A 21,335-nucleotide genomic window follows, 5' to 3' on the forward strand; every position below is an offset into this window, starting at 1 on the left:
GCGATCAGCAGTGTGCATTGTCGGAGAATCTACATAGCAGCAGCCTGGTGGAGGGATCCGCACGGCTGGACAGCAACGACGAGGGAGAAATTGTAAAGAAAGTTCAATAAATAATTGTAAAACTCCACACAATCTCGGTCTTTGGTGCAGCCACTGTGTCTGCTGCTAACAAGTGGTGCAGAAGTCATAACACCATCTATTTTGACAAAATGTTGATCAAAAATGGTTCAAATGGCTCTGAGCGCTATGGGACTTAACATCTATGGTCATCAGTCCCCCAGAACTTAGAACTACTTAAACCTAACAAAACCTAAGGACATCACACAACACCCAGTCATCACGAGGCAGAGAAAATCCCTGACCCCGCCGGGAATCGAACCCGGGAAAACGTTGATCATTTTTCCATAATTTGCATTGTGGATCATCTTCTTGAGCTGCCTTTAACTCTTCTTCTTGACTTATTGTAACACAAACATTGACTTTTCGACTCATTGGATCAGCATTCACATGTTGTTTACCAGGTCGGTGAATAACCTTAAATTGGTACTCACTCAGTCTTAATGCCCATCTTGTTAATCTGGAACTTGGATCCTTTAAGCTCAATAACCATTTAAGAGCGGCATGATCTGTAATAACTGTAAATTCTCTTCCTGTTAAGACACATCAGTTGTGCGTTGTACCAAAAACAAAAGCACAAAGCTGCTTCTCAGTAGTAGTATAGTTACATTCTGCTTTGTTTAATTGTCTGGAAGCAAATGAGATTGAATGTTCATGACCATCAACTTCTTGAGACAAGATTGCACCTATGGCAAAATTGGATGCATCTGTTGAAAGAATAAAAGGTTTACTGAAATCCGGATAGGCTAACATTGGGGCTGTGGTTATATCACTTTTAAGTTCTTCCATTGCATTTTTGCACTTTGTTGACCAATTAAATGTGGCTCCTTTCTTCAGTAGTTGTGTCATTGGACTGGCTATAAATCGTCTTTAGAAATTTGACAATGTCAAGAATGATTGTAGTTCTTTCAAATTCTGTGATTCAGGAAAATTCTTTACATCTTCAATTAATTTTGGATCAGGTCAAACATCTTCACTGGTTATAACATGACCAGGATAGTTAATTTTACTTTGTGCAAAATGACATTTATCTATTGATAAAGTCAGATTTGCACTTCTTATACGCTCAAAAACAGCTTGTAGTCTGTCAGTATGCTGCTTCATTTTTTCACCAAAAATTATCACATCATCAAGGTAAACAAGTGCTTGTGTTGGGGTGAGCCCTCATAAAACTGAATCCATCAGACATTGAAATGTAGCTGGAGCATTACGAAGTCCAAATGGCATACAAAGATACTTGTATACTCCTGTTGCTGTTACAAATGAAGTTTTTGCTTGATCATCTGAATGCACTGTAAACTGGTGATAACCACTTGTTAAATCACATACTGAAAAAATTCAACATGTGCCCAGGGAATCCAAGGTTTGCACTCAATTTGGTAAGGGGTAAATGTTGGGTGTGGTCACAGCATTCAAAGATTGGTAATCAACATAAAAATGGAACTGTGGTTCTCCAGAAATTGATTTCTTCTTTACAATTACAACAGGTGAACACTACAATGGGTCTGAAGGATTTCTTGGTTTTATAATTTTGGCTTCTAATTGTTCTTTAACCATGTTTTCCACCAATTCTCTTTGTCTAAATGGTATTTGGTAAGGTTTCTGTGTGATTGGGCCTGCATTCCCTGTATGAATACGATGCTGAACTAAATGAGTGACAGGTAAATTTGCACGTTCTCAGAATAAATCTGCATAATCCAACAAAACAGGCACTAAAATCTTCTGTTCATTGGCTATTAAATGTTCTATCTTCTTCCAAATCTTGCGCTTCAGTTCATTATTAATTTTGTCTCCTCGTTTTAATTTTGCAGTACTGTTACAAAAATCTGTGTTTATAACTGCCGCATTTCTTACTTCATCTGGCATTTGTATTAAGTCACTTTTACTTATGCACAACACTTCAGCAACTTTTGTTCCTTGTGGCAAAACAACATCCTCATTGCTCATATTCGTTATTGTAACTGGGACTTTTGCGACATTCTGTCTCAGCGTTGTAGCGACACCTACACTTCTAGCAACATAACAATGCATTGTATCCAGTAACTCACTTTTCTCGGATCGCTCAATTAATAACAAAGTTCCTTCCTTGCATCGGGTCGACTTAACTTCAATGTAGATTGTCTTTTCTGCTTCCTTGGGAATTTGCTGAGGCTGATCAATTTGAACATCGACTCGGACAGTTTGAACTGATGCATCGTTTGGGCGGTCCATTCCCATGATGTCAGTATTGCTACTCCTCTGAGTACAATCTGAAGAACAATTTCCTAGGTTGTAGTTGCTACGGCCTAGCCTGATCTTTCTTTCTACAACAAATATCTCTGCCTCGTCAGCGGACAAGAAATCAAATCCAAGTACACCATTGTAACGCATTATGTTATTTGAAACTACTTGCACCCTTGCTGTGTATTTATCTTTATCTTTATTTTCACCTTCATCTTGGTATTGGCCAAGAATTAATTCTATGTCAACTTCTTCATAGTTACGTAGTTTTCCTCCACTTAACCCTCGCACTTTCAATAGCGGTGGTTTCAATTTATCCCATTTATCTATGCAACACCACATTAATGAGGTCTGTGCTCCTGTGTCAATAAGTAGTTTGATGTTTCTCCCATGATATACAGCACCTATCATGAAGTCATTTTCAGTCTGTTTTACACATATTTGGTGAATGAATGTATAAATAGCATGCTCAGTTGAGCAACCCTTCTGGAATCCAAATGTGATAGGCTCAGTAAATTGTTTCTACTTAAACATGAAACTACTCTCGAGTGTATTACTTTTATGAATATTTTGGAAAAAGATGTCAGTAAGAAAATTGGACAACAATTATTTAAGTTGTTCTTGTCACATTTCTTATGGTGTTTAAAAATAGCCTATTTTAATCTGTCTGGAAAAAATCCCTGTACCAGTAATGTATTACTTATTGCTAAGGCTTATTGTTGTGTACAAAGCAAGAGGACGCAACAAATTCCACAAAAGACCGAGACCACACAGACACAATCACTCACTCAGCATCTCTCTGTTCCATGCAGCAGCCTCCAGATGTTGCTCACAAACAAGGATCTCATTCCTCTTCCATGCCACTCCTCTGGCGTTTCATGTATGTCTGCCGATAGTGTGGATGAGCGATAGGGATTACTGTTGACAGACTTCTTTGCTGCCACCTCATTTGGGGAGACAGGGAAATCCTTCTGCTGACAAACACAAAACCTGACACATTGCGGGTACTCGGACAGTTATGAAGCAGCAGTTAGTCAGTTCACTTCACTGTCTGCAGTCAGCTCATTACCGTACTCTGAAGACTACCTTCTGACTTAGCAGCCACTGTATACAGAGTAATTCTACTACTTAGAGTGTCTACAACATTATTATCAGTTATATATCATAGACTGCCAAGAGACAGCAAAGATATTCAGATATTGTGGTATTAGGTTTAGGACAAGTGTCGTGTATAAAATTTTACTATAGTTAAATACCATTTTGTAAAACACTTCTAATAAATGTTATGCATTATTTCTCTGTTATGGGTCACCCTCTCAAATAAACATTAATTTAGCAAGTATGCAAACCATTACCATTAGGGAACTGTAGCAGGATGTTTGGGCTGAATTAATAGTAGCATTCAGTTAGTATATTAACAACATATTTGACAATGAGCAAAAACTTTAACTACTGATAACAGTTTTTGTCAATCAACATTTTGGTGACATGGAAAAACCTTAAAGAATATTCACACTTTTCTGCCAGTGCTCAGCATTTGGCAATAAGAAGAAAAACTGAAAATTATTGATCATTGCAAGCCTGCAGAACCCTTGTCAACATTAGGTGACTAGCAAAGTGAGAAATACTGGAGAAAAATAAAAATTACTAAACAGGACAAATTTTATTTTTAGTCACTCTGGAGTGATGTTTACTTTCCTTGATTTTTGTGGCAATATTGTGCGGCTTTATTCTGTGATTGATAAATCCTAAGACTGCAATCTATTTCCTTTCCAGGAAGATTTTTGTGAATATTGTAAACTGTTCTGAGTATATTTTTCAGATATTGCACAATCAGAACTTGTCCTACAACCATTGCTAAGCTTGCGGCAACAACACAGGATTTCTTTGTGGCACATGTGACTCGACTTGAAAAAAGCAAGACCGATGGCCAAAAACAGCAATAACCATTGTAATTAAAGATGCTGCCACCACCCTTTCCAGCATTTGATCTATAATTGGAGTCCTACAGTTGTTGCTATATTAAGATACTACAGCAACATTACACTTCACATCAGAGATCAGGTGATGAGGAACAAAAATTATTTTTATTAGCATATGCAGGCCCCTGTGTATTTCATCTTCTTCAGAAATTGTCTCCAACTTGTGAACTTGTGACTGTCATGTATTCTGATACTAAAGACATGTTTGTGAAATATTCTGACTTTCTAGTTAATGTTGCTGCTGCCAGACATAGATTTTTTTCAGTGTTTCAAGAAGTTGAATCAGCTATAAAGAGTGAATTATTCAAGTACAGGGCCTGACTCAGGAATCGAAATTTCACTGTGAAAATTATCACTGTAAGAAAACTTGTGCAGATTCACTAATTTATGCCATGCTTATCATGCATCCACATAACAATAAATTAAAGAAGGACCCTTTTAGCCTAAAAATCCCATCTTTACAAGACTGTTTGCCATTGATTTTGGCACATGGACAGATGCATGTATCTGTGGAAGCAATACAATGTGAAGATGCTGACACATTCAGTATACATCAACAGCCAGCATGGCCAAGCAAACACCAGCGACAAATGCAGAAATAACAGGGTGTTTTTTGTACTTGACTAAAACAGTCATAAAACAAGTTTAGAAATTCTGAATTACAATCTCGTTCATTCTGTGGCATAAACCACAAAACAGACAATTGTCTCTATCAGACCACACATTGTAACTACTGTAAAAAGACCAAGCATATTTGTGGCAAATGAAGCAAAACCTACAAAAACAGCAGACGCTCAAACATAATGCCGTGATTAAAAATAAAAGTTCAAGTACTGCTTATGATTAACATGTGCAAATCCAAAAACTTTCACAGATGAAATAGCTCGAGAATGCTATTGCTATTTTTTTCTGGCAATAACAAGTCATTAGCTGTAACTTGTCAAGGTCAGTAGGTGCCAGTCAGTTTTCAGTTTGACACAGGGTTATCAGTTTCAATTGTTGAAGGCATGCCAAAAGTAATGAGTGTCAAAGTTAATAGACTTTCAAAGTTTGCCTTGCAGTTACAGTGGTCAGGAGCTACAAATGTTACACATAAACAATTTATGAAACAGGCTACGTTCCTTGTTTTAAATTCCAATAAAACAATGAATTTACTAGGACTAAATCTCTTCAATGCTTTGGGCTTCACTTTTCATGAGAGATTGAATCAAATTCAAACTGATATCTGAATGGGAAGTTAAATCAGCAGTTTGAAAAATGTGATGATATTTTTGCTGTAGGAAATCACACTGCCAAAGATTACGATGCATGCATTATGCTCCAGCCAAATGTTTTGCCAAAATTTTGCAAAGTATGCAACATTCCCTTTGTGCTAAAGATGAAGTAAGGCAGGAACTTGACCATTTTGGACAGAGTGAGGTTATCAAAGCCATAGCCAGCAGTCAATTGTAGTTGTACAGAAACTGAATGGCTCACTTTGAATCTGCAGAGATTTCAGACTCTATTATTTATTCATCTCCTATTCACAAGCCAGAAGAATTGATGTTAAAATTAGCTTGTGGTGTCTGATTTGTGATGTTAGATCTTAAAAAAACATATTAACAGATGCTAATGGTGATAAACACTCCATTTGGTCTCTACCATTACAAATGGTTGCCCTTCAGCATACCAACAGACTGAGTTTGTTCCTGTGGTAGCTAGTTCAATTGATTTGGAAGGCTCTGAATACTGTGAATTACCTGGATGACATAACTGTTCCAGGCACAACTCCACAGGAACTCTTACAGAATTTGGGACCTATTTTAAAAATTCTACAAGTGGAAAATTTGAAATGTGGCACTGATAAGTGTGGTACTTCTTCTTTCAATGCAAACTGCAATACTTAGGACACATACTGTCTGCACACATCATCAAGCCAATGACACAATACAATGACATCATTAAAAACTTCCTGGCTCTTAAGGACATCAAGCAGTTACATTCCATATTGGAACAAATAAATTATAATCAGAGGTCTCTCCCTATGCAGCTTAAACATCAGTGAACTACTGCACAAGTTGTTATGAAAAGGCACCAAGTGGAACTGGAACAGTGAATGCCAGTGCACGTTTGACAAACAAAAACAATACTTGTTTGACACCAAATGTCTCATGACATATGATCTGAGCAAAATGCTCACAATTGCTGTGGATACTTCAGATTATGGTGTAGATGCCATTCTGTCACATTGGCAATATAGTTCAGAATAACCAACTGCATATGTTTGAATTACTCTGTCAGGGGCACAAAGAAATTACAGTCAGATCAGGAAGATGGCTATTGTAATTATATTTTCAGTCAAGAAATTTCATGATTACATGTACAGACATAAATTTATCCACCTAATTGACCACAAACCTTTAGTGGCTACATTTGGACCAAACAATTGCATTCCTACATGGACAGCTCAATGTTTGCAGCATTGGACACTATTTCTGTCAAATTATGACTATGAAATTATGTTTAGGTCCACAGCAGAACACACCAATGCAGATTTGCTTTCATGACTGCTGATAGGGCAAGACAAAATTTTGACTCATCATCTAATGTTTCTCAATCAATGTCAGTAATCAAGACACCATAGAAAATTTTCCAGTTAACTCAAATTTAATTGCCAACCTTGTGCCTAAAGATTCTGTTTTACTGAAGATTGAACAGTGTAGTCAGACAGAGTGACTTAATTGTAAGAAGTTACTTAATTAAACAGAGATTAAATCTTATTGGAATATGAGGCATGCATTTACAGTCTACAAATGTGTCATTCTGATTCAGAATCAGGCAAGAAACAAATGGTTATTCCTGTGAAGCTTAAATCTAAAGTACTAAAGATGGTACATCAGTGCCATTGTGGCATAGTTCATACCAAACACATTGCCAGAGAGGATTGATAATGGAAAAATATTAATAAAGATGTCAACATGATGTTGGTAAATGCTGCTTATGTCAAAAGTACCAGTCAGCTCCACCTCGACAATATTTGCTGTGGTGACAGACATTGGAACCTTGGTCAAGTCTGCATTTTGATTTTGCAGGATTGTTTCTTAGAATCTACCAGTTTGTCCTCATTAATCCTTTCTTTAAATTTCCATTTCTATACAGATGCAATCAATATCTTCAACAACAGCTATTAAGCCTTTGTAAAAGATCTCTATTGAAGGACTGCCAAAATCTAGTGTCACTGATGGGGTACACAATTTTCTTTTCAGGAATTTAAACAATTTTATGAAATCAGTGGCAGTTCATAACATGAGGCTGATGGAGCCACTGAAAGGTTTGTAAGAACTTTGAAGTTGCACATCACAAAGCTGGTTCAACAGTGCAATAAAGACACTGCATTATTGATCTTCCAATCTCAGTACAGTGACACTTTACAAGATGCACAATCTCCAGTGGAGAAACTCCATGGAAGACCATGTTAAACATTTATGTGAATTTTAAAGCTACTTGTGTATTCAGATGTCAAGCCACAACAACATGCAAAACAGATGAGGTGCGATCAAAAAGTACTGGTAATTTTTGTTTTTCTCAAAGTATCTTTATTTATTCATCAACTTTGTCCACTTCAAAATAATCAACCTCAGATATGATATACTTGTGCCAGCAGTTTTCGAATCTTGAAACATTTCTGAAACTCACTTTTTGTTATGGTGCTGAGCTCCTTCAGCAATTCTGTTTCATCCCATCAGTGGTGGCAAAAAAACATCCTTTCATGTTTCACCTTAGCCTTGGAAATGGAAAGAAATTGCAGGGGTCCATATCTGATGAATACAGTGGCTGAGGCAACATGAGAGTTAAGTTTTTTGCCAAAAAAATCATTAATAAGTATTAATGTGTGAGTGGGAGCATTATTGAGATGCAATTTCACAAGTGGTTTGGCCACAATTACGATCTTTTCTTCAGATTGCTTCATGAAAACAGTGCATAACTTCTAAGTAGTAGTCCTTACTGGTCATATGACCATAAGGCAGGAACTCATGATGTACTATCCCATTGTAACTGAGGAAATAGTTAGAAGAACCTTCATGTCATGGAACTTGTTGAAATTTTTTGGTCTTGGCTCTTCAAGCAGTTTCCATTTGGATGATTGATCCTTGGTTTTGATGTCATACCTGTACACCCATGTTTTGAAACCTGTTATAACCTTCTTTACAAGTTCTGGATCATTGTCAACTTCATTCAGCAGTTCCTGAGCGATGTCTGCATGATGTTGTTCTTGGTCCAAATTCAGCAGTTTCAGAACAAACTATGCTGTTACACTTTTTGTTCCCAAAACACCTAAAAAATTTGCTTGAGATGAGCAGAAGGATATGCTGACCTCATAAGCAAACTCTCTTGTGGTGAATCAGTGTTCTCCCAGAACCATTTTCCTTACTTCTTCCACATTGTCATCAGTAATTGATACTTCAGCATCTTCTCAACCTTGATTTAAACATTTATATCACTTGTAAATGCTTTTCTTACTCATAGCAGATTTGCCAAAAGCCACAGGCAACATTTTAAATGCAGTGCTGCACTTTATTCCATTTTTCTGGCAAAATTTAATGCAGGTTCCTCAATCTACCTTTTATGTAAGTAAAAACAGATACCATACATAGTCATAGACCAGCTTGGTAATGCTATGCTTAAATGTTGTCATGGAATTGCACCTCACCATAGAAATCAAACTGGGCTACACCATGGTCACATGCATATGGGCAGAACTCTTAGACTGTTGTCTTTTATGGAACCCAAAGACCTACGTAGACCTTCCAATGCAGCCAGCAGCCCCCCTGCCAGTGCCTCTAGCAATGAGTTCCAGCTGTATCCAGCCTACAATGAACCGACAAAATTGGGAGTCACACCTCTCACCTCAGATCTGCCTGTGGACATCAACATAGTGAATGCTAGACCGCCAGCCCCTCACTGTGGTTTTGCCTGGGTTTTCCTTGGCACTGTGGGTAAATACCAGGGGAGCAAAATACATACATCCACCACATACGCACACTGGCAAGCAAGGAAGCAGAACACTAATGAAGCTAGCCGGCTTCATCAGGTTCTTCGTCAGGGGAGGGATGTCATGTACAGAGTAAAAGGTACACAACAAATGCCACAAGAGGCCACCACCACGCAGGCACGACCACTCACCTGGCACCTCTCCATTCTGTACAGCAGCCTCCAGATGGTGGCCACAAACAAGGGCCTCTTCTTGCTTCCACACCATTTCCTCCAGTGCATCATGTATGTCCACCAACAGTGTGGATAGCCATTAGTGACTGCTGTCAACCATGGACTACAAAGTCTATTGCATGTAATAATGGTGAAATGGTGAATGATGAATAAAGAATCTGAATCCGAACTATTTCGCTTCTGCCTTGTACAAGGGACAGTGAAATCCTTCTGTCAACAAGTACAAAACATGATACACCATGGACACTAAGATGATTGTGAACCAGCAGTTAGACAGTTCAACTTCAGTGTCTGCAGTCAGATCATTACCGTACTCTGAAGACTACCTTCAGAATTAGCAGTCACCATATACAGAGTAACTCAACTACACTCCTGGAAATTGAAATAAGAACACCGTGAATTCATTGTCCCAGGAAGGGGAAACTTTATTGACACATTCCTTGGGTCAGATACATCACATGATCACACTGACAGAACCACAGGCACATAGACACAGGCAACAGAGCATGCACAATGTCGGCACTAGTACAGTGTATATCCACCTTTCGCAGCAATGCAGGCTGCTATTCTCCCATGGAGACGATCGTAGAGATGCTGGATGTAGTCCTGTGGAACGGCTTGCCATGCCATTTCCACCTGGCGCCTCAGTTGGACCAGCGTTCGTGCTGGACGTGCAGACCGCGTGAGATGACGCTTCATCCAGTCCCAAACATGCTCAATGGGGGACAGATCCGGAGATCTTGCTGGCCTGGGTAGTTGACTTACACCTTCTAGAGCACGTTGGGTGGCACAGGATACATGCGGACGTGCATTGTCCTGTTGGAACAGCAAGTTCCCTTGCCGGTCTAGGAATGGTAGAACGATGGGTTCGATGACGGTTTGGATGTACCGTGCACTATTCAGTGTCCCCTCGACGATCACCAGTGGTGTACGGCCAGTGTAGGAGATCGCTCCCCACACCATGATGCCGGGTGTTGGCCCTGTGTGCCTCGGTCGTATGCAGTCCTAATTGTGGCGCTCACCTGCACGGTGCCAAACACGCATACGACCATCATTGGCACCAAGGCAGCAGCGACTCTCATCGCTGAAGACGACACGTCTCCATTCGTCCCTCCATTCACGCCTGTCGCGACACCACTGGAGGCGGGCTGCACGATGTTGGGGCGTGAGTGGAAGACGGCCTAACGGTGTGCGGGACCGTAGCCCAGCTTCATGGAGACGGTTGCGAATGGTCCTCGCCGATACCCCAGGAGCAACAGTGTCCCTAATTTGCTGGGAAGTGGTGGTGCGGTCCCCTACGGCACTGCGTAGGATCCTACGGTCTTGGCGTGCATCCGTGCATCGCTGCGGTCCGGTCCCAGGTCGACGGGCACGTGCACCTTCCGCCAACCACTGGCGACAACATCGATGTACTGTGGAGACCTCACGCCCCACGTGTTGAGCAATTCGGCGGTACGTCCACCCGGCCTCCCGCATGCCCACTATACGCCCTCGCTCAAAGTCCGTCAACTGCACATACGGTTCACGTCCATGCTGTCGCGGCATGCTACCAGTGTTAAAGACTGCGATGGAGCTCCGTATGCCACGGCAAACTGGCTGACACTGACGGCGGCGGTGCACAAATGCTGCGCAGCTAGCGCCATTCGACGGCCAACACCGCGGTTCCTGGTGTGTCCGCTGTGCCGTGCGTGTGATCATTGCTTGTACAGCCTTCTGGCAGTGTCCGGAGCAAGTATGGTGGGTCTGACACACTGGTGTCAATGTGTTCTTTTTTCCATTTCCAGGAGTGTATTTAGAATTTCTCCAATATTACTGTCAGATATATATCATAGACTGTCAAGAAACAGTAAAGTTATTTAGATATCATTGTATTTGGTTAAGGACATTACGTGTCCTGCATCAAACTGTACAAAAGTTAAGTACCATTTTGTAAAATACTCTTAATAAGTATTATGTGTTATTTCTTAATGTGTTACAACTTTTTTGTTGTAGTGTGCCCTATCAAACAAGTATTAACTAAGTTAATACTTAGAGCACTTAGCACTTGCCCATGAAAGGTAAAGGTCCTAAGTTCGAGTCACAGTCCAGCAAACAGTTTTAATCTGCCAAGGAGTTTCATGTTACTGCACACTCCACTGCAAAGTGAAAATTTCATTCTGGAACTCTTAATTAGCAAGCATTCAAACCAGTCAGCATTAAGGTACCATAGCAGGTAAACATTTGTTTGCTACTGTGGATGTTTGGGCTGGGTAAATAGCAGCATTAAGTTACTACAGTCAAAATATTTATTATATTAGAACAACTTCTTAGAATTCTGTTTGAAATTCCATCAACACTGTATGAGCTTTTGGTTGTTAGAATTGTGTTAATTTCAGTGAATAATGTTAGTGCTACTTCTAGTTGCTTAAGGTTTTATGGAATGACATTTTTCATATATTGTCTTGCTTCTCCTAAAGAACCATATAATTCTATTTATGCTGATACATTTAGAAAGTGACTGTTAAAAGTACTTGCAACTTGTAAATTATCAATAACAGCACTGTTATATAGTTTAAGTGTTAGACTATCTTGTACAATGACTGGCTGTCCCATCTGTTTGACAACATCCCATACAGTTTCAGTATAATTATCTGAATTATTAATTTATTTCATGACATAGGTATATCCTGATGTTTTACATGCTTCCTTTAAATATTACAGTAGGGTTTTTTATGCACGTAATGTTGATTCTTGACTTGTTTTGGCCTTGGTATAAATTTTTCTCTTACTCTTACAAAAGATTTAAATTCCCTTTGTTACCCAAGGCGTACTTGCTTTTTTCACTTTTTTAACAGATTTTTCTGCATAACTTTTTAGGAAAATAACTTTCAAATATTGGCACAAATTTGCTATGGAACAAATTAAATTTGACATTTGCAATTCTTTCTATATATACTTCAACCCATACCACTTCTTTTTAACTTACTTTTAAAACACTGTGTCCTCTTCTTATTAATAAGCCACACTGCTTGGTATGAACCTCAAGGCTGTAAGGTGCTATATCATTTCTTGTTGAATCACTGCATACCATATTTTGATGGAGTGGATTTTATATTTTGAGGGAAGGACAAAAGCAAACTTAAGTGAAGACATGCACTGTATTTTAGATGATGTCCTGACAGGTGTGCTAAAACTGCTTAAATTTTTCATACTGTCCAAACTCCAGCCTAAGCTCTTGGGCAAGGTGATTAGGTCATCCTATTTTAGTCAGTGCTCAGCCAGCTACTTTTTTATGCTGTGCTATTTTAGATGTCTCTCTGATGAATCTCTAAATTTAGAACTAACAGATCATGCAGTTTTAGTGAGGGCATTGTGGATGTGTCAGATTAAGGTAATATTTTTGTTCTGGAGGAAATTTAATACAAAGGGTGTTCAAAAAGTTTTGCACAGTCGTCTCTAATTTTTTTATTTTTTTAAGGAGGAGAATGAAATTTTTTGTGAATGTACTTGGAACATTCAGCTATACATTGAGTCTACTCAATGTAGCTTACATCAGCTGTGATGCATCTGGTCTAACATTCTTTCCACGATGTAAATGCACTTTGGTAAAATTCTGGGGATTGACTTTTACACCATCACTTGACACAGGTAATAAGGTCTTTCTCACTATCAAATGTTTTACCATGCAGGTGGGTCTTCAGACGACCAAAGAGGCAAAAATCAGTTGGAGGCAAGTCCGAACTGTAGGGAGGATGAGGAACAATTTTCCAACCCATTTTCCTGATTTTCTCCTGTGTCGGGCTGTATGGGGTTTGGCATAGTCATGCTGTAGTCTGATGAGCTGACCCCAAAGCTGTGCTCTGTGCATCTTGATGGCACGCTGCAGCTTGTCCAGTCACAAACAGTAACGGTCCCGGTTAATTGTGGAGCCAGGTTCCAAAATGTCAATGAAAATCACACCACACTGATCCCAGAAGAAGGAGGCCATCATCTTTTGGCCTGCTATTTGTGAAAGTCTTGGTTTCTTCTTCTGAGGGGAACCCTACATCTACATCTACTACATCTACATTTATACTCCGCAAGCCACCCAACGGTGTGTGGCGGAGGGCACTTTACGTGCCACTGTCTTTACCTCCCTTTCCTGTTCCAGTCGCGTATGGTTCGCGGGAAGAACGACTGCCTGAAAGCCTCTGTGCGCGCTCTAATCTCTCTAATTTTACATTCGTGATCTCCTCGGGAGGTATAAGTAGGGGGAAGCAATATATTCGATACCTCATCCAGAAACGCACCCTCTCGAAACCTGGCGAGCAAGCTACACCGCGAAGCAGAGCGCCTCTCTTGCAGAGTCCGCCACTTGAGTTTGTTAAACATCTGCGTAACGCTATCACGGTTACCAAATAACCCTGTGACGAAACGCGCCGCTCTTCTTTGAATCTTCTCTATCTCCTCCGTCAACCCGATCTGGTATGGATCCCACACTGATGAGCAATACTCAAGTATAGGTCGAACGAGTGTTTTGTAAGCCACCTCCTTTGTTGATGGACTACATTTTCTAAGGACTCTCCCAATGAATCTCAACCTGGTACCCGCCTTACCAACAATTAATTTTATATGATCATTCCACTTCAAATCGTTCCGCACGCATACTCCCAGATATTTTACAGAAGTAACTGCTACCAGTGTTTGTTCCGCTATCATATAATCATACAATAAAGGATCCTTCTTTCTATGTATTCGCAATACATTACATTTGTCTATGTTAAGGGTCAGTTGCCACTCCCTGCACCAAGTGCCTATCCGCTGCAGATCTTCCTGCATTTCGCTACAATTTTCTAATGCTGCAACTTCTCTGTATACTACAGCATCATCCGCGAAAAGCCGCATGGAACTTCCGACACTATCTACTAGGTCATTTATATATATTGTGAAAAGCAATGGTCCCATAACACTCCCCTGTGGCACACCAGAGGTTACTTTAATGTCTGTAGACGTCTCTCCGTTGATAACAACATGCTGCGTTCTGTTTGCTAATAACTCTTCAATCCAGCCACACAGCTGGTCTGATATTCCGTAGGCTCTTACTTTGTTTATCAGGCGACAGTGCGGAACTGTATCGAATGCCTTCCGGAAGTCAAGAAAAATAGCATCTACCTGGGAGCCTGTATCTAATATTTTCTGGGTCTCATGAACAAATAAAGCGAGTTGGGTCTCACACGATCGCTGTTTCCGGAATCCATGTTGATTCCTACATAGTAGATTCTGAGTTTCCAAAAACGACATGATATTCGAGCAAAAAACATGTTCTAAAATTCTACAACAGATCGACGTCAGAGATATAGGTCTATAGTTTTGCGCATCTGCTCGACGACCCTTCTTGAAGACTGGGACTACCTGTGCTCTTTTCCAATCATTTGGAACCTTCCGTTCCTCTAGAGACTTGCGGTACACGGCTGTTAGAAGGGGGGCAAGTTCTTTCGCGTACTCTGTGTAGAATCGAATTGGTATCCCGTCAGGTCCAGTGGACTTTCCTCTGTTGAGTGATTCCAGTTGCTTTTCTATTCCTTGGACATTTATTTCGATGTCAGCCATTTTTTCGTTTGTGCGAGGATTTAGAGAAGGAACTGCAGTGCGGTCTTCCTCTGTGAAACAGCTTTGGAAAAAGGTGTTTAGTATTTCAGCTTTACGCTTGTCATCCTCTGTTTCAATGCCATCATCATCCCGGAGTGTCTGGATATGCTGTTTGAGCCACTTACTGATTTAACGTAAGACCAGAACTTCCTAGGATTTTCTGTCAAATCGGTACATAGAATTTTACTTTCGAATTCACCGAACGCTTCACGCATAGCCCTCCTTACGCTAACTTTGACATCGTTTAGCTTCTGTTTGTCTGAGAGGTTTTGGCTGCGTTTAAACTTGCAGTGAAGCTCTCTTTGCTTTCGCAGTAGTTTCCTAACTTTGTTGTTGTACCACGGTGGGTTTTTCCCGTCCCTCACAGTTTTACTCGGCACGTACCTGTCTAAAACGCATTTTACGATTGCCTTGAACTTTTTCCATAAACACTCAACATTGTCAGTGTCGGAACAGAAATTTTCGTTTTGATCTGTTAGGTAGTCTGAAATCTGCCCTCTATTACTCTTGCTAAACAGATAAACCTTCCGCCCTTTTTTTATATTCCTATTAACTTCCAAATTCAGGGATGCTGCAACGGCCTTATGATCACTGATTCCCTGTTCTGCACTTACAGAGTCGAAAAGTTCGGGTCTGTTTGTTACCAGTAGGTCCAAGATGTTATCTCCACGAGTCGGTTCTCTGTTTAATTGCTCGAGGTAATTTTCGGATAGTGCACTCAGTATAATGTCACTCGATGCTCTGTCCCTACCACCCGTCCTAAACATCTGAGTGTCCCAGTCTATATCTGGTAAATTGAAATCTCCACCTAAGACTATAACATGCTGAGAAAATTTATGTGAAATGTATTCCAAATTTTCTCTCAGTTGTTCTGCCACTAATGCTGCTGAGTCGGGGGGTCGGTAAAAGGAGCCAATTATTAACCTAGCTCGGTTGTTGAGTGTAACCTCCACCCATAATAATTCACAGGAACTATCCACTTCTACTTCACTACAGGATAAACTACTACTAACAGCGACGAACACTCCACCACCGGTTGCATGCAATCTATCCTTTCTAAACACCGTCTGTACCTTTGTAAAAATTTCGGCAGAATTTATCTCTGGCTTCAGCCAGCTTTCTGTACCTATAACGATTTCAGCTTCAGTGCTTTCTATCAGCGCTTGAAGTTCCGGTACTTTACCAACGCAGCTTCGACAGTTTACAACTACAATACCGATTGCTGCTTGGTCCCCGCATGTTCTGACTTTGCCCCGCACCCGTTGAGGCTGTTGCCCTTTCTGTACTTGCCCGAGGCCATCTAACCTAAAAAACCGCCCAGCCCACGCCACACAACCCCTGCTACCCGTGTAGCCGCTTGTTGCGTGTAGTGGACTCCTGACCTATCCAGCGGAACCCGAAACCCCACCACCCTATGGCGCAAGTCGAGGAATCTGCAGCCCACAAGGTCGCAGAACCGTCTCAGCCTCTGATTCAGACCCTCCACTCGGCTCTGTACCAAAGGTCCGCAGTCAGTCCTGTCGACGATGCTGCAGATGGTGAGCTCTGCTTTCATCCCGTTAGCGAGACTGGCAGTCTTCACCAAATCAGATAGCCGCCGGAAGCCAGAGAGGATTTCCTCCGATCCATAGCGACACACATCATTGGTGCCGACATGAGCGACCACCTGCAGATGGGTGCACCCTGTACCCTTCATGGCATCCGGAAGGACCCTTTCCACATCTGGAATGACTCCCCCCGGTATGCACACGGAGTGCACTTTGGTCTTCTTCCCCTCCCTTGCTGCCATATCCCTAAGGGGCCCCATTACGCGCCTGACGTTGGAGCTCCCAACTACCAGTAAGCCCACCCTCTGCGACCGCCCGGATCTTGCAGACTGAGGGGCAACCTCTGGAACAGGACAGGCAGCCATGTCAGGCCGAAGATCAGTATCAGCCTGAGTATCAGCCAGAGACAGAGCCTGAAACCGGTTCGTCAGACAAACTGGAGAGGCCTTCCGTTCAGCCCTCCGGAATGTCTTTCGCCCCCTGCCACACCTTGAGACGACCTCCCACTCTACCACAGGTGAGGGATCAGCCTCAATGCGGGCAGTATCCCGGGCAACCACAGTCGTAGCCCGATCGGGGGATGCGTGGGACGAGCTGGCCGTCCCCGACAAACTCCCATCCGGACCCCCACAGTGATGCCCATTGGCAACAGCCTCAAGCTGTGTGACCGAAGCCAACACTGCCTGAAGCTGGGAGCGAAGGGATGCCAACTCAGCCTGCATCCGAACACAGCAGTTGCAGTCCCTATCCATGCTAAAAACTTGTGCAAAGAACGTCTGAACTAATCTACACAGAGCGCAAACAAATCGACACAAAATTTAAACGGTTATTAAAATACGAGATTGCCTAGTAAATGCAGTAGCTTGTGCACTGCTGACACACTGCTCGGTGGCGGAAGGAGACTACGCGAATTTACACTATTCAGGTACTAAAACGCGATGCTACAACTCTCAAATACTATAATACGCCCGAAATTTATGAATTTAACAATGCAAGTACCAAAAACACGCAAATAAATTAAGAATTAAACTATGTAACAAATGAGTGAGCTAGGAGTATACGAGTTGCTGCTGCAGCTGCTTATCCAACGGCGGCAGGGAGCACACTGACTGTGACCAACCGACACTGGCCGTTCAAAACAAAAACATAAGACAGACGACTACGCGAATTTACACTATTCAGGTACTAAAACGCGATGCTACAACTCTCAAATACTATAATACGCACGAAATTTATGAATTTAACAATGCAAGTACCAAAAACACGCAAATAAATTAAGAATTAAACTATGTAACAAATGAGTGAGCTAGGAGTATACGAGTTGCTGCTGCAGCTGCTTATCCAACGGCGGCAGGGAGCACACTGACTGTGACCAACCGACACTGGCCGTTCAAAACAAAAACATAAGACAGACGACTACGCGAATTTACACTATTCAGGTACTAAAACGCGATGCTACAACTCTCAAATACTATAATACGCCCGAAATTTATGAATTTAACAATGCAAGTACCAAAAACACGCAAATAAATTAAGAATTAAACTATGTAACAAATGAGTGAGCTAGGAGTATACGAGTTGCTGCTGCAGCTGCTTATCCAACGGCGGCAGGGAGCACACTGACTGTGACCAACCGACACTGGCCGTTCAAAACAAAAACATAAGACAGACGACTACGCGAATTTACACTATTCAGGTACTAAAACGCGATGCTACAACTCTCAAATACTATAATACGCACGAAATTTATGAATTTAACAATGCAAGTACCAAAAACACGCAAATAAATTAAGAATTAAACTATGTAACAAATGAGTGAGCTAGGAGTATACGAGTTGCTGCTGCAGCTGCTTATCCAACGGCGGCAGGGAGCACACTGCACCCAGATGACGCCATTCCATGGATTGGGTTTTGCTCTCAGGTTTGGACAAAAACAACCATGTTTCATCCTGGGTAATGATGCCATCAAAACACTGTTTCCAATCTTCAGTAAAGGTCTTCATGAGATCCAATGTGCACAGATTTTTCTATACCGTAGTGACTGTACCAGTGATACCACACTAACGAATGACAAACTTGTCATTTAAGCAAGCTGCCATGTCGTCACACATCTGTCATTTTGGATGATTTGATCAATGGTCTCCTTATTCACATCACTCGCTGCTGTCGGTGGTCTACCACATTGTGGATTGTCCAATAGAGAGAAATCACTTTCTTTAAACCTCTGCAACCACCGCTGGATAGTGTCCTCCCCATGAACTGGGACCAACTTCCTGTGAATCAATGCGGCAGAGTCATCACCGGTCTTGAAGAGGAACTCCATCACTGACCGTTGTCACAACCTGACATCTACTTCACGGTCCATTATGGCTCACCTGTAAATAAAAGAAAACACTTTTATATACCAACTTATAGCTAAATGTTCCAAGTATGTTCACAAAAAATTTCATTCTCCTCCTGCAAATAATAAAAAAAATAGAGATGACTGTGCAAAACATTTTGTACGCCCTTTGTAATTGACCTTTTTTACAATCTTCTCAAAAGATTTTTAAACAGATCACCATTGGTATTATGTGATCACCCTGGACAATGAAAGTTGCTTGAACAGCTCATGTGAAACTTCATCTATTGCAGGATTAGCAACATAGAGGAGATGTAAGATGAAAGACAAAGAAAAGTCTTACACCTAACACGGTTGCCATATTGACTGAAATATTAGTGACTTCAGACCTAACATGGAGGAACTTAAAACTCCAGACTAGGGAAGACCTCTACATTTGTAGGAAACATATTTAAAAATTACCAGCATCACTGTGCTTAAGGATTATATTCTCCATGGGATGTATGACTTTACTGGAACCGGGAAAAGAGGTGGGCAGCTGTGCTTGCAAATGATGCATAATCATGCCCCTAGTTACAGATATTCAAACATCTGCTGCAGTTCAGCATAACTCTATGCTCCCTGTGCTTAATACTATGAGAAGCTCCAGACCATGACTCTCTTGTAAGCCTAATGTCCACTTGTTTCTCTTACTGGCAAACCTAAATGTACACACACGTCGAAGACACCTCAGTGGTCAAATTGTCTGAGGAGCTGTGCACCTTCAGTAGTGGCAACCACATACATTTCAACAGCACTACAGGGTAATTATCCGTAATATTAATTCTGTTCTATTCTTTAGTCTTTGTGAAATTACTGGAGATCTTCGTTTAAGAGTCTATTTCCAGCTCTGGATCTATCTCCCAGACAGAGCAGTCACCAAAAAGAACCTAGCAAGATGGGTGATCATAAGAGCAAAATTTACATTTTACAACCCGTTTTTCAGCATCAACAAATGTCCAGGGCAACATATTCATTTTCAGGTGTACCTTACCGTATTTACTCGAATCTAAGCCTCACTTTTTTCCGGTTTTTGTAATCCAAAAAACCGCCTGCGGCTTAGAATCGAGTGCAAAGCAAGCAAAAGTTTGAAAAATGTTGGTTGGTGCCGCCACAACTAACTTCTGCCATCGAATATATATAGCGCTACACAGGCATGCTTTGTAGACACAAAGATAAATACTGGCACCAAATCCTCTGCGTCAGTAAATAAATTTAAAAAAAAGTGGAAGACGAGCTTTTTTCTCCGCCCCGAGTTTCGTCCACTGCATTTTCATACATTATCCAACGAAGTAAATACAAATTCCGTATAGTTCATCTTCGAATGTAGCAGCATTTTAATGCACTACGAAAATCCGACTGGCAAGACCGTTTGGGATGTTTGTCAATATGGCCAACTCTACTCGTCAATATGGCCAACTCTTATGTTCTGAATTTTTTCCTAACTGTGAGAAGAGACGGTTGCTACTAGGAACTTTTATGAATTGTGAATCACATGCAGTATTCTCTTCACCATAAGAATAATATGAACATAAACATTTTGCCATGTATTGTTTCGTGTTTGCTGCTATCTCATTTAAATCCTGTCTGCCTAATAAACTACGAAACTAGAGTGAGACAACAGCAAACGCGGAAGAATATACATATCATGTCATGTTTATATTCGTATTATTCTTATGCCTAATAGTGATACAGTCAGAAATGAAGCACAGCAATTGACTAGATTTTTAAATCTAAGATGACTCTAATTTCTGTGCAGAATGTAATGTACTAAAGAGGCGCCTGCAAAGATTTTGAAACGGAGAAAAATTTTCGCTAAACTCTCGTCCAGAACATCTTCTATCATACGCAGTCTGTTATTTGGTTCTTGTTGATAATTATCAAAGAAAGCAGCTGTGTAAGTGACAGAAAATAGCAGTCTCTTGCCATTGTTTCGCTAATGAGATGATTCCTCTCTCTTTTTTTTTTTTAATTGTAAGCGGCGGTAGCGCGCACAAAAGCAAGCCATGCCGCGATCGGCGACAGGCCGTAAACACGCACTATCAGAATGCGACAAACAATGCATGACACAGTACAGTAATGAATTTTCAGCTTAGAGTGACGTAAACACCTATAACAAAGAAAACGGCGCTTATCAGATCAAAGAAAAATAAGCAATCAATTCAAACCAGACGAAGCACGTGAAAAATGAAGGGTACCCGTATAAATACGGACGGAGTGCCTGACGCATAGCAATGGCTATCTGGTAAAGCTTAACTGCTAAGCTTACGACTCGAA

This window comes from Schistocerca cancellata, chromosome 4 (genome assembly GCF_023864275.1).
Source record: "Schistocerca cancellata isolate TAMUIC-IGC-003103 chromosome 4, iqSchCanc2.1, whole genome shotgun sequence".
Classification (NCBI taxonomy): domain Eukaryota; kingdom Metazoa; phylum Arthropoda; class Insecta; order Orthoptera; family Acrididae; genus Schistocerca; species Schistocerca cancellata.